Source organism: Theropithecus gelada, chromosome 17 (assembly GCF_003255815.1).
Source record: "Theropithecus gelada isolate Dixy chromosome 17, Tgel_1.0, whole genome shotgun sequence".
NCBI classification, from domain to species: Eukaryota; Metazoa; Chordata; class Mammalia; order Primates; family Cercopithecidae; genus Theropithecus; species Theropithecus gelada.
In genome coordinates this window covers 30,528,288-30,541,381 of record NC_037685.1, presented here as the reverse complement: position 1 = coordinate 30,541,381, position 13,094 = coordinate 30,528,288, and the positions used below count along the sequence as shown (strand labels likewise).

The 13,094-nt window shown below is 40.4% G+C and overlaps 1 long non-coding RNA gene across 1 annotated transcript; it reads right to left on the bottom strand.

The window, feature by feature from the left end:
• Nucleotides 1-1,060: 1,060 nt before the first annotated feature.
• LOC112610951 lies at nt 1,061-7,887 on the bottom strand. Its single transcript, XR_003116512.1, has 4 exons — nt 7,745-7,887; nt 5,913-5,985; nt 5,458-5,528; nt 1,061-1,694 (listed from the first exon to the last, which is right to left on the bottom strand). It is a non-coding gene; the product is annotated as an uncharacterized LOC112610951 (long non-coding RNA).
• Nucleotides 7,888-13,094: the final 5,207 nt, after the last annotated feature.

Sequence of the window (13,094 nt, the reverse complement as noted above, 5' to 3'; positions counted from 1 at the left end):
AACTCAAGTCTTTGTTATTTACCTTTATAGCCTGTTAAATACTTGTCCCATCAGTGACTAATGCATTTATGTTGGCATTTACTTAAGTCAGCCCTATGTATCTGTGGTTCCTGCATCCAACCACAGATTGAAAATAGGAAAAAAAATTTCACAACGTCCCCAAAAGCCAAACCTGAATTTGCCACACACAAATACTATACTGAATCTACATGAATATTACCTAGGGTATTTTATCAGGTTATTATACAAGCAATATATAGACAGCTTAAAGCACACCTAAGGACGTGTATAGATTTACATGACAATACTGCACCATTTTATATAAGGGACTTGAGCATCTGAAGAATTTGGTATGCACTGAGAATCCTACCAATCCCTCCATCGATACTGAGGATCAACTACGCTACAAGTCTGCATGAGCCTAGAATTCTTGTGTTACTGTCCATAGGCAGGCACAACCTCGTACCTTATTTAAAAAGTATTTACAATGATTCTTTGAATTTTTAGAGCTGCTGAGAACATACCATTCTCATTTAATGTTTTAGAGTTAGTACAGACCCATTAACAAATATTCAACCCAGGAGCCAATAAGTATTTGACATTTATTAGAAGCAGGAGTTTAAGACTTGTCATATACTTTGGCCTCCTCTCTTCAACTTCCATATTATCATCTGGCCAAAAAACACACAAAAAACAAAAGAACTCCCACCTTAATAACATGTGTATAATATAAACAAAATGAAGATGCCTCAGACTTATCAAGATTTAAGGAAACTCAAGTGTGATCTGAGAACTTGTCAGATTCCACAAAAATACTAGGCAGAGGATAACCTTTTAAAATTGACATATTTTAATCCAGAGTCCATTTACCACCTTTCCATTCTGCTTGAAAATGAACTTCTGATCTCATATGTACATATTTCACAGGTAATGAAGGTTAAATAAGAGAATCCAGACAAACAACTTTGGTCCTTGTCTCCATTTCCCCAATTAATTATTAAGTAACAACTTTTAGACCATCTATAGCGACAAAACAAAAACGCCATCAAAACTGCGGTAATAACCTTGAAGTTTTTATTTCAATATGCTTGTTCCAGACAATTTCTTAACAGCTTTAAAATGCAGTATTTTATTTATTAACATTAAATGCACTACAACTCCAACAGCCAGACCAAACTGTAAATACAGAATTAGGCACATCTCAATGTTGTGTCTGTGTTTACATTATTGGATAAAGAAAATTAAGCATTCTTCAACTTTTCTATGGGTCTTATTTATGGAATGTGTGCATTTTCCTAATGACCCTTTAAAATACCACATATGGAATTTAATTTATCAAGGCAGAAAACTACATTAATTTCGACTTTAGTAAGAACGTAACTCATACAACCAGTAAGCTAAAGAATAATCTAAAATCTCAAGTGGGCATGATGATCTTATTTCATCAAACATCAAAGCCTGGCTCTGTGTATATTAAGCTCTCCTTACCTTTACTGCTCAGTTGAGACTCTTAATTCTCTAAAGCTAGACAAACTACACAGAAGTGTCAATTCAACAGTGTATCATCAAATACATAGTGAACTTTAATGTGACACTGAGTTGTTCTCCAGAAGTTGCAGGTTGCATTTTGTCAGGAGTCAGTGTGTCTTCAAACTACAGGAGAAAACCCAAGTCTGGCTTGTAGTTAGGTTTGCCTGTAAAATGAAGATCTCAAAAGTTTTCAGTAAAATCACCAATACTTTGCAAGCAGCTTTAAAAAGAATTCCTAAAATGTTAAGTGCTTTCTTTCCAAATATAGGCTAAAAATAGAAAGTTGTACATGCAAACGCCAAAAAAAAAAAAAAAAAAAAGTTGACCCATTTTTTTTTTCCCTCCAAATAGTTAAGGCTATCTATTAAACCTGAAGCAACATGACCTCTTAAGTATCAAGCAACTTCAAGGTTAAAGCATTTTAAGAACAAGAGTCAAAACTGTTTTTTTCTCAGGTCAGAGATGAGGCCATTATTAACTTGTTCACTCATCCGAATTTCAAAATGGCTAAATTAATAACGTGAATCTTTTTATACAATACTTACATGGCTTTTTGTTGGCATTCCTAAGAAAATCTTAATAGAACCAAGAATGTAAAATTAGACTCACATTCTAAAGCCAGAAACAAATCAAAAGCAATTCCTATTAAACTCTATAAAACCACTGATCACTACCAATCCCACAACAAAACATACACATTTATTAGCTTGCTGATTAGATTTAAATCTCAGTTCAAGACCAAGTAAGTTCTGAACACAATGAATACTACAGTTTCAGTATCTAGGGAGAAAAGCCATTTAAGTCTTTGTTATTGTAACATATTTGACTACATTTTAGACTATTTAAGGAATCATGAAGCAGGCTTCCCATCACACTGTTCCATTTTTTAAAAAATTGCTAGTATATTTCCCCAAAAGCTTTAAAGTAAAATGACATAGTCTGACAAATGTAAAACAAAATACTTTCCTCACTTATAACCACAGCACACCATTTTGCAAACTACCAGAACATGTTGTATGATGATTTTTTTTTTTTTTTTTTTTTTCTGGAGACGAAGTCTCATTCTTCCGCCCAGGCTGGAGTGCAGTGGCAGGATCTCAGCTCATGAAACCTCCGCCTCCCCGGTTCAAGTGATTCTCCTGTCTCAGCCTCCAGAGTATAGCTGGGATTACAGGCGCACGCCACTGCACCTGGCTAATTTTTTATATTTTTAGTAGAGACAGCGTTTGACCATGACGGCCAGGTTGGTCTCCAACTCCTGACCTCAGGTAATCCGCCTGCCTCAGCTTCCCAAGATGCTAGGATTATAGGTGTGAGCCACCGTGTCCAGCCGCAACTTTTTAAGCATAGTTTTAAAGCTGTGTTTGTCACCAAAATAACCAAAAAGACACAATTATTAGGTCTCCTTCAATTCAAAAAGCTTAAGAACTCTGCTAATGTACAATTTGATTTCCATTTTATAAATCACTGTTCATTTCACATCCTGCAAATCTTTTCATCAACTCCAGAATGATGGAATTCTTACCTTTCTATTCAGGAATCCAAGATTAAGTTCCTTAAATTTTTTTAAGAACACGTTACAGGTAAAAACTTTTGTTAGACTTCACACATTATTTTTAAAAGCTGATTTCTAGATTTATTGGGTGGTCTAACCTAGTGTTATGGAAGTTTATTTCTTATTACTAAGATAGCCTCTTTTACTCCAAAATACAATGACATTTCTCAAACCTTATTTTTTAAACATTAAGTTTGCCTGTACTTCGGCTTGTGTCCAATTTTACCACTTGGTTCTTTTAAATTTATTATTCAGGTATTCCACATTTTTTGACACATATACACATAGGTTAGAGACAAAACACACGAAGAAAAGAGAGAAGGTAGAAATGCTGGATAAAACACTAACTGCCGCTTCTTAGTTTCCACTTCAGTGACTAAGTCAAGTAAGCCTGGAATCAACTATCACTGTTGCCAAAGTCTGGCTTATGTAGGGAGTAGGGAACATAAATGTTGACTACAGACTTAGAAATAAATGAGTATCTGAATCTCGCCCCACCGCTGCACTCTTGGCATTTAGGAAGACTGTACACATACATTTATCTGTTACTCTATTTAGCATGAGTGTGTTCTTTTTCTAACTCCCATTTTTTTAAGTTGCAGATGCTAAAAGCAGTCTGAGGACCTTGGTCATTTACAGCTTATTAATCACTGACAATCAAAGAAAAACTAGTATACGAGCATTTAACAGTTACACATCAGTTACTCATGTATTGGTAAAGAAGTACTTGCTTAATAGAAACAAACTGTACCCACCCTAAATTCCATGCTTAAAAAAACCCATCTTTACACATTGCTTTAAACAGAGCAGCATTCCCTCTAAATTAAAAAACTTGAGTAATATATGCGCAACATAGATTAACTTTTAGATTAAGTAAAATATCCTGGAATAACACTAACTCCAAAGAAAGCAAAAAGGTATATTCTAACTTTACAGATGATCATCATGTATAGAGTATGTTTAAGCACATCACAATACTTAACAGCCAAATAAATCTAACAAAAAATATAACCAGAATTTATACTCCCAAATCTGACACGCAAACCAAAAAGTGAAATGTTTTTGGATGAAAACAAGATGTATTTAAACAAAAAGTTACACATTTTCTTTAATATTTCATATCTCTTGAACATTTAACAGTGGAAGTCGGAATCTTCAGTAATATTTAATTTTCAAAATCTTCTGGTCACAATCCCCACCAAACTCAACAGGCCGGGACAAGTGCAATACCATACAGAAACACAGCATTGCAACCGATCCCAACCTGTGTAGAAAGGGGTTTGAGTTTCCCTTACTTTTCTACAGACTTTTCACTACCACAGTCAGTTTTGCATGGATTTGCACAGCAGAATATCACACAGCTGGATGCAAACCTGCAAAACTAACCATAGAACAGTGTTCAGTAACAGGACAGTTTGATTGGGCGACAGGCCGAAGCTGGAGTTCTACAGCTAGCAGTACTTTAAGTGCTCATAATGCAGTAGATAACTAAACACTACCTGCACTATAAGCACTTTAGTGCTACAGAAGCTGTCACATCAGATACACCAGGCAGATTCTACATCGACACAATAAAAGTACACAAAATTAGTAAAAATCATTCATTTGAAGGAAATAGCAGGCCACCATCAGTTTTGCATAGATTTGCACAACTACATTCTTCTTGTAGTGCAACTATGCAAAACTAACAGAGGACTGCAAACAAAAACTATTAAAACACCTATATACTTGCTTGACTTGAATTATTGGATGAATACATAACTTCTTATGCCAGAAGGAGCACTTAGGGCAGTAGATGCTAATCTACTTCACTATCTGCACTAGATGCACCTTAGAACAAAAAGCACTCAACAGCAGCAGGCCCTGCACTTTAAAAGCCCAACTTGGCTTCCCGAGGCAACTGTCACCATAATGCTACAAGTGCCTTCACTGCAGTAGATGCACATATCACTACCTGCACTGTAAGCACTTTGACATTATTCTGACTGGTCACAATCTTCAGTTTTACAAGGTGATGTTCTCTTTATTCCTGCTAAATTTGAAATAGATAATTAGAATTAACGCCTCCAACTCTAACAACTATAAACCATACAAATTCAGCATAATCCCTAATGGGTAAGAGAAAATTAGTTTAATTATCTCAAAGATATGAGGTCCATTTAGACACGTATTTATGCCTTAAGAATTCTTTACAGAAGGCAATCATAACCAACCATCCAACTAGCACTGGAAGTGGTGGCTCTTCCAATGGCTGGCCTCTCCCAAATGGATTGATACATAGAGAAAAAACAAAACAAAACAAAACAAAATGAGACTGCAAATAAATGAGAACTAATTTTGGAACATTTAAGGGCAATTTAGTCCATGTGTACCTTTTAGAGGAAGTCTTCACATCCACGTGGCAAAACATTTTCCTCTTCTTCTGGCTTCCACTTAGCGAATACTTGATGAAATGATTAACAAAATTACTGTTCAGACTACATTTCAAGTGTTATCAGTCAATTGTAGCAGAATTTAAACATCCTGTTTAAATCTATCATCCCAGGTTATATCTACTTTATCACCCAAAAGGATCTAAAATTGTATTTCGTAAACTGCATAAGCCAGTTTCCAAAGATGTACAGGGATATTTACACTGTAATTTTACTAACTTAAAATTAACAAATCCGTACTTAATGAGCTAGTTTTTCAGAAAAAGTAAATTGTCTAAAGGAAGAAACACCTACTTTTACTAAGAACTCAATCCTATAATATTTATTCAACTTTACTATAATAGCAAGAGAAATTTGTTTTTAAGAAAAGTTCAAGAAAATCAGAATACACTTACCCATTCCATTAAACTTCCTTTTCAGCAAGTATCCTCAGAAAAGCTACTGGTGCAGTTAGCTCCACGTGTATGACTGGAGTAGGGGAAAATAAGGAAAAAAAGATAAACATGATTTGCTCAAAATTACCACCATCGTCCAAATCTATATTTGCTATTTTCCAACGTCCTAATTAGCAATTAATTTCACCCATTTGCAAAACTGAGAGTAAGAGTCGGGCAATATTAGCAGGATTTAAAAAACCAATAGGTGTAGTTGAAAAATGCGTAAGAGAATAAAGTTGAAAAACCCTTAGCTATCAGATACATGTCTTAATAAGCTTCTAAAATACTTGATTATGATCAGCAGCAATCATTGACTGCACTGTACAGCTCCAGTAAAAGGAAAAAAAAAAAGCAGCCCAGGGACTATTCTTCACCACCCCTCCCCCAATCAAGACCTCGTGGCTGCTAGCCGGGATAAAGAGTTGTTTCTCCAACTGCTGTGGTCCTGATGGCATGCCGTTAATTTTCTCTTCTGGTGATATTACAACGACGAGCCTGCCTTTTTCAGTTCCTTTTCCCTTTGCTGCAGTTTAGGAACAGAAGACCGGGCAGGAACACCCGAGACTGCAAAGTGCCCGCCACGCTCATGGAGCCCGGGCCGGCAGCACATGTCGCACAAGGGGGAGCGCGGCCCTGCGATTCTCCGCGTAGCCGCCAGGGGGCGGCGGGTCAGAGTCGGGCCTCGCCGGACGCGGCAACCCCCCCCACCACCACCACCCCGTTTCCCGGCGGCAGCCGCGCGGCGACCGGCGGCGCCGAGGCCCGAGTGCGGCGGGGACGCGGGCGCGCCGCCCCTCCTTTGTGTCCCCCAGCCCCCCCCGAGCCCGGCCCAGAGGGGCGGGGGCTCCGCGGCCGCGGTGCCCGTCGCACGCGGCCCGAGGCCTAAGCCGGGAACAATCGGCGGCGGCGCGCAGTCGCCGCCATGTCCCCCGCCCTCACCCCCGCGCAGCCCGCCCCGCAGGAACATGGCGGCGGGGACGCCGCTCCCGCCGAGCCGGGCCGGCCCTCCCGCGCCACACTCCCAGCGAGCGGCAGGGCGCAGGCGGCTCCACGCCGCAGCCGAGGCCGACTCCGGCCTCCTCCGAGGGCCACGGCGAGGAAGTTGTGGGCCCCGCCCCGAGGCTGCCCACGCGGGCTAACAAAGCCCACGCGGAGCGGGGGTGGCGCCCAGGCCGCGCCGAGCTCCGCGCCCCTCCGCCCACCCTCGCGCGTACAAAGTTTGGGGAACCGCGGGCTCCCGCCCACGCCACGCCACCCGCTGGCGCGCAGGTACCTCGTGGGCGCGCCCCCTCCCGGCCCGCGGCCTGCCCCATGTGCCGCCGCCGCCACCGCTTTGTTCTGGAGGCGCTTTAACTCTCGCCCTCGGGAGAAACTTTCCTACCCGGGGACCCCACGCCCCGCGCGCGCCCCGGGCCCCGGAGAAGGCACGGGCCTCGCACGTCCTCTCCCCGAGGGGCCATTGTGTGCGCCGTCCGCCCACCCGCCTTCGGGTCGGCCCAGGCAGGGTCCGCGCGGGTCCCGGGCGCGGCCGCCACGCGCACGCCGCCCCCTCCCACCCTCCCGCCCCGGCCCTGCCGTGCCCTCTGGCGGCCCGCGGGCGAGCGAGGGGGCAGCCAGATGCGGCTGCCACACGCCGGGGCGGCCAACGGCCCGAGACCCGCCCCGGCCACGCCGCCGCCGCCGCCACGCTGCCCCGGGCCAGTCCGCCCCGGGCCGCTCCGCCCCGCCCGCCAGACCCGGGCCGCACACAACAGGTTTCCCTCCGTCGCCGGAGGGGCGGGCAGACTCACCAGGAGGAGTAGCAGCCACCATCTTCGCCTGGCCGGCCGCGGGCGCCTGCTCCCGCCTCCCCGCCCGCCTGCGCTTTACTACGACCGGAGGCCCCAGGCCGGGGGTGCGGCCGGCCGGCCCGCCCCGCGAGGAGAGCTTCGCGGAGGGGCGCGAGCCGCGGCGGCGCTGCGGGGGTCGTCCCCACCCCCTCGGCCTCGCCCGAGGGCGCGAAGTGGCGCGAAGGCGCAGGTCGGGCGGCGGCGGCGGCACCTCGAAGGACCATGTGGGTGAATGAAGGGCGGCGGCTCCCGCCTCAACGTAAATACGGACAAGCCCCACTCCCTCATTAGCATAAAAAACAAAGTACTTCCGACCTCCCCGCCCGCCCGCCAATCACCGCAGGCCCCGCCCACGGCAGCTCGTTCTTGGCGGCCGGGAGAGCGGGAGCCGGGAGCCGCTGGCGGCGCCGCGCAGCCTTCCCCGGGCCGCGCTCCCCCGTGGCCCGCCCACCGCCGCCCGCCTCACGGAGCGCCTCGCCCGGACACCTCGCGCCACGCCTCCGGCACGCCCTCCGTTAACAAGCTCTGCGCGCGTGCAGACCCCCGCGCGCCGCACACCCTCCTGGAAGCGCACGCTTCCCGGGGCTTCCTGGGAGCCCTGCTCTCCCTGGGACTCGACGTGTACGCGATGCGATCACAGTTTATTACTTTACTGGCCCTTGGTGGGTTTCCGAGGTAATTAGGGGCCTGCTCCATGCCATCCGGAACCAGAGAAGTAAAATCCAGTGACTTTAACATCGAAACGGAATTACTCGCAGCAAAGATCGTTTGAGACCCAGAAATAAATACATTACACCGACACTCTTGTGAATGCACACATCGTGGCAATGTGTTTCCTTAACTGGCCGCGTGTAAACCAAAACGCATGCCTGAGCAGAGGTTTCACAGCTGCAGTACCTGAGCCTCCCCTCTCATGCCCAGCTGCATTTAGTAAGAACTCTGGGTTCTCCAGTAGAAATAGTATAGCTCGGAAAGAACCTCATAAACAACCACAAAGCTGAGAAAAGAAGCCCAATCAGGAGCACCTCCTTCTTCACATTGTGGTTCAGGAAATTCCGGAATTCTCAGAAACATAATTGTTAAAACTGAGGATTCATAACATTTACGAGAAATACAGCAATTTTAAATAGGTTTAAATCTAGTAAGTAGCCACTGCAAAGCACATATCACTAATTCGTGATTGTACAAGTCAACTGTAAAACACATGTCTTTAATGTCCCAATGTTAAAATTTTTGGCATTCAAACCTTGACAGTATTGCCGTTTACTGTCTTTTTGACTCATTTTATCATGCTTTGCTTAAATCCAATTGTCAAACTAGTGATGAAATAAAAATAGTGGATTAAAATTTTGTTTTTGCTACTCTTTTTTTAATTAAGGGTCTAGTTTCTAGACATTCCTTCCTTTGTAAATCAAAATAAGTGGCAAAATCTGAAATTTTACAATATCTAATATTTCTGTAATATAATCATTTATGAACCTTTCAAAGAGGAAAACACTGCTAATTTTATTACAAGTCTAATTTTACATTACTTCTTGTCGGCATTGACTAATATGTCAATGCCTTTTTCTTTAAAACTTTATCTTCTGTTTTAAATTAGAATGGTTGAGGCGGGGGGGATGTTGTGAGTAAGATTGTTCATCACACTCTCTGAATCATGGGAAATCCCACCTATGTACAGGTTTCTTAGCAGGAGTTATTCATCTCATAGTTTCCTTCCAATTAAAGTCAACATTGAAATACTACTAGCTTTAAAAAGCTGTTTTTAGATATCTAACAATATTTCTGTGGAAATCTGACATACAAGCAACTATTTTCTGTGACTACAGTATAAGGAATAATTCTTAATATATATACATTTTTTATGGTAATCAGGATTTTGGAAGGCGCAAATTCATTTAAACCTACTGACTTGGAAATTCCAGAAAGTTTCAGAATTAGTAGGTTGCATTTTATTTTTAAGGGTTTCGCTCACACTTCCTTTCAAAATTAATAAATTATCTTAAGTATAATTAGAATAATTGAAAACTTTTTAATCCCAAATGAATTTGAAGCTTAGCCAACTTGATGTTTTTTGGAAGTCACTACTAATGAGAAACCTATCTTCCTCGATTTTAGGGGCCACACTTGGTTATACTTTATAACTAAAGGAAAGATTTTTGTGGTTATGATTTTGAAGATCACAAAAATATGTGAACTGCTAACAAATGCCTTCTGCAACCAAGGAATGTAAAAGTAAAGCAATCTGAAATGCCAAAGTGAGACACACAGCCTTCTCAAGTCAGCTAAAACACAGTACTGTTTTACACAATCCAGAACATTCAGAACGTTTCAGATAAAATGGAAAGCTCAGTTCGACGTCAGAGCAGTTCCATACAGCCCTCAGTTTACATGGTATATGGAAAGTAGAGAATAACTGCATTTTTTACTTTTTACCCATGTATTTCAGTCTTATAGATGTTATGAATTAAGAAGATCTGAAAAGTTCTTGACCTTCTAAATAATATTGAGGATTTTATTTCCTACCTTTTATTGTTTAACTATGTCAGTATCAACTGAGTTAAATGTGTTGAAGTTTTGAAAGATAAATTCAGTTAAAATGTTATGTTTTAGCATAATTATAGGGTTTAAGAAACTAATAAAACAATAATCACATTCACATTCTAGATGTGAAAACATAGGAATGATGCAGGAATCTAAGTTAAAGACAACTCCTAGTGTTATTTTAAACCTGTATTTATATGTAATTTAAATAGTAATTCAGAGAGTCTAAAAATTTTCTAAGCAATTAAGTATATTTCATATTTTTGCAAATTGGCATTTTTAACATAGATGCCTATAATTATGTATTATTTTCCCAAAGCATTTGTATTTTACGGAAAAGGGATACAAATTTAAACACCACGTTGAGTTCAGAAAGTGAACTGGTTATAAACCCAGAATATTTTGGACTCTTTTGTAATGTAGCAAACAGTAATCAATGACACACATTCAATGATGTAATTTGAGATTTTTTTACAATATATAGTTATAAATGTCTGAAAAGCACAGTCTAGTCCTGCTATATTAATTATGTTTTCTATTTAAACTATTCGGTCCACTTTAGCAATTATGTATTATGTGTCTGCTATGCTTGCACTGGTCATAAGTTATAAGGAGGGATAAGACAGAACCCATGCCCATGAAAAGTTCAGGAGCTCCAGAATATTATTGATTACCACGAATCTTTCACAAATAAGCTGAAGGTTTCATGTCTTCAACCTTTTTTTTTATTTGTTCCGATGTCTAATCCAATTATTCTTCTGATGGCAGGTTATTTTACGTCCTTAATTTAGAATTTAGAGCAACTGCATTTTGTTTATGTTAGTAGATAATCCCGCATAACATGAATATATGAATTAATCCCTACAAATGGCATTCCAAGGTGCTGCTAATGACAATAAATTTGTAGTGAACACATAGACCATAATCATTTAACCTGATCGACTTAAGGTATTGGAATTAAGAAATTATAAATTATAGAGGGAAAAGTAAACGTGTGTGGTTTTGAATAAAGAAGCAATTTGAAGAAAATACTCTCTTTTTGTATCTTTGAAATTGTTACTGTGGTACTGTGTAGAACCAGATGGGGATAATTATTATTTAATTAAGAAAAACAGACATAATAGGTATTATTTGTCACAATAAAGAGGATACAGTCTCTACCCTTAAGGAAGTTTGCTATGCATTGATGTCTATCAGTATATATAAAGTGGTATGACTTTTATAAAACTAATACATTTTGAATTTAAACACTTCAAGGCAATATATTGTTATGGTACATCGTAGTAAAGTGTTTCACTAGTTTTTCATTTGTTTTTACTGGAAGAATGAAACATCAAAATTGGAAATGGCTTATTTTCAATTTCTTGTTCTTAACTCAGTGGTTCCCAGCCCAGCTGTACTTTACAATCAACCAAGAGCCTTTGAAACATGCAAATGTGTGACCCTTACTTACAGATATTCTAATTTAGGTGGTAAGAAGTGGGGCCAAAATCCTTTTTAAAAAATTCCCTATTCATGCTTATATGAATCAGGACTGCCAGGCTCTGGTACTTAGTTCTTGAATGATACAAAAATGTTTGATTAATCATTACTATTAGCTGATCAATCCTGCTAAGTGTTGTGCCTGTTTGTGTCCGTATCACATATGTATGTTATTAATTAACACATAAGGAAGCAATGAGAAACTGGCCTAGGATATTGCAACTCCTTCATCAAAGAGTTATGGGCATAAAGGTTAAAAAAAAGAGAGAAAGAAAACCTTCAGAAATACTTCTGAAAACTTAATGCCTTAAACTGTAGTGACCTTATTTTGGAAGACACATTGGTAATTTAGAGTGCTGTTATATCTTTGCTATCTGAGGTTGAAGTTTAATTCAACTAACAAATATACTTAATCATGGAAAAATTATTCCTCGCATGGATTGTGTTATGTTTGAAAAAATTTCTCTGGAGTGGACATGTTTAGATATGATAAACTGAATTTGTTCTCAATCATTTAGCAGTGAAAAAGGGCTATGTAGAAATCACCTGGATCATCTACAATTTTTTTAAAAAATAATAAAAGACAACAAGAAGAAGTGTCCAGGGCAGAGAAATTGCCAGATAGTACTGCTTTTAGTTAATTTCATTCAATTTGCTAAACTCTTCTTAGGTTTTTTATTTGTTTGTTTGTTTGTTTAAATATTCTTGCTTTCAAATGTAAGATTTAACTTCAGTTTTCCCAGAAGAAACAAGTTGATTCAGCCTATCATCTGGCTTTTTTCTGCTAGATAATAGTTCTAGAAACAACTTAAGATACTGATTATAAAATTTTCTCTTTAAGATTGCTCAAAATAACACACATTTGACAGTTGTCATAGTTTCACAAAACTACACTTAAGTACCAATGTTCATCTTAACCATCAAGCCTAATAATTTCTATGTATATCAAGATGACGAAAATTTATTTTTATTTTGTGTAAATTGTGATGGGTTATTTATATATTTAATAATTTGCCTTTCTGGGGGCACTTTAAAAGTTGTATAGTGATGTGTTCAGATGGAATATTTATGAAGGTTCAATTGCTGTATTTCTAAAAGAGTGCAAAGAATAAATAAACTGATAAAATTATAAAAACTCAGAAGTATTATTTACATGAGACTACAGTGAAGGAAATACACATTTGACAAATTTTGCAAACCAGTGCACCCTAGTTCCCCTAAATACCAGTTAATTAAGCCTTTCCCCTATGCGGGCAGTACATTTTAATATACCAGCTTATTTTTC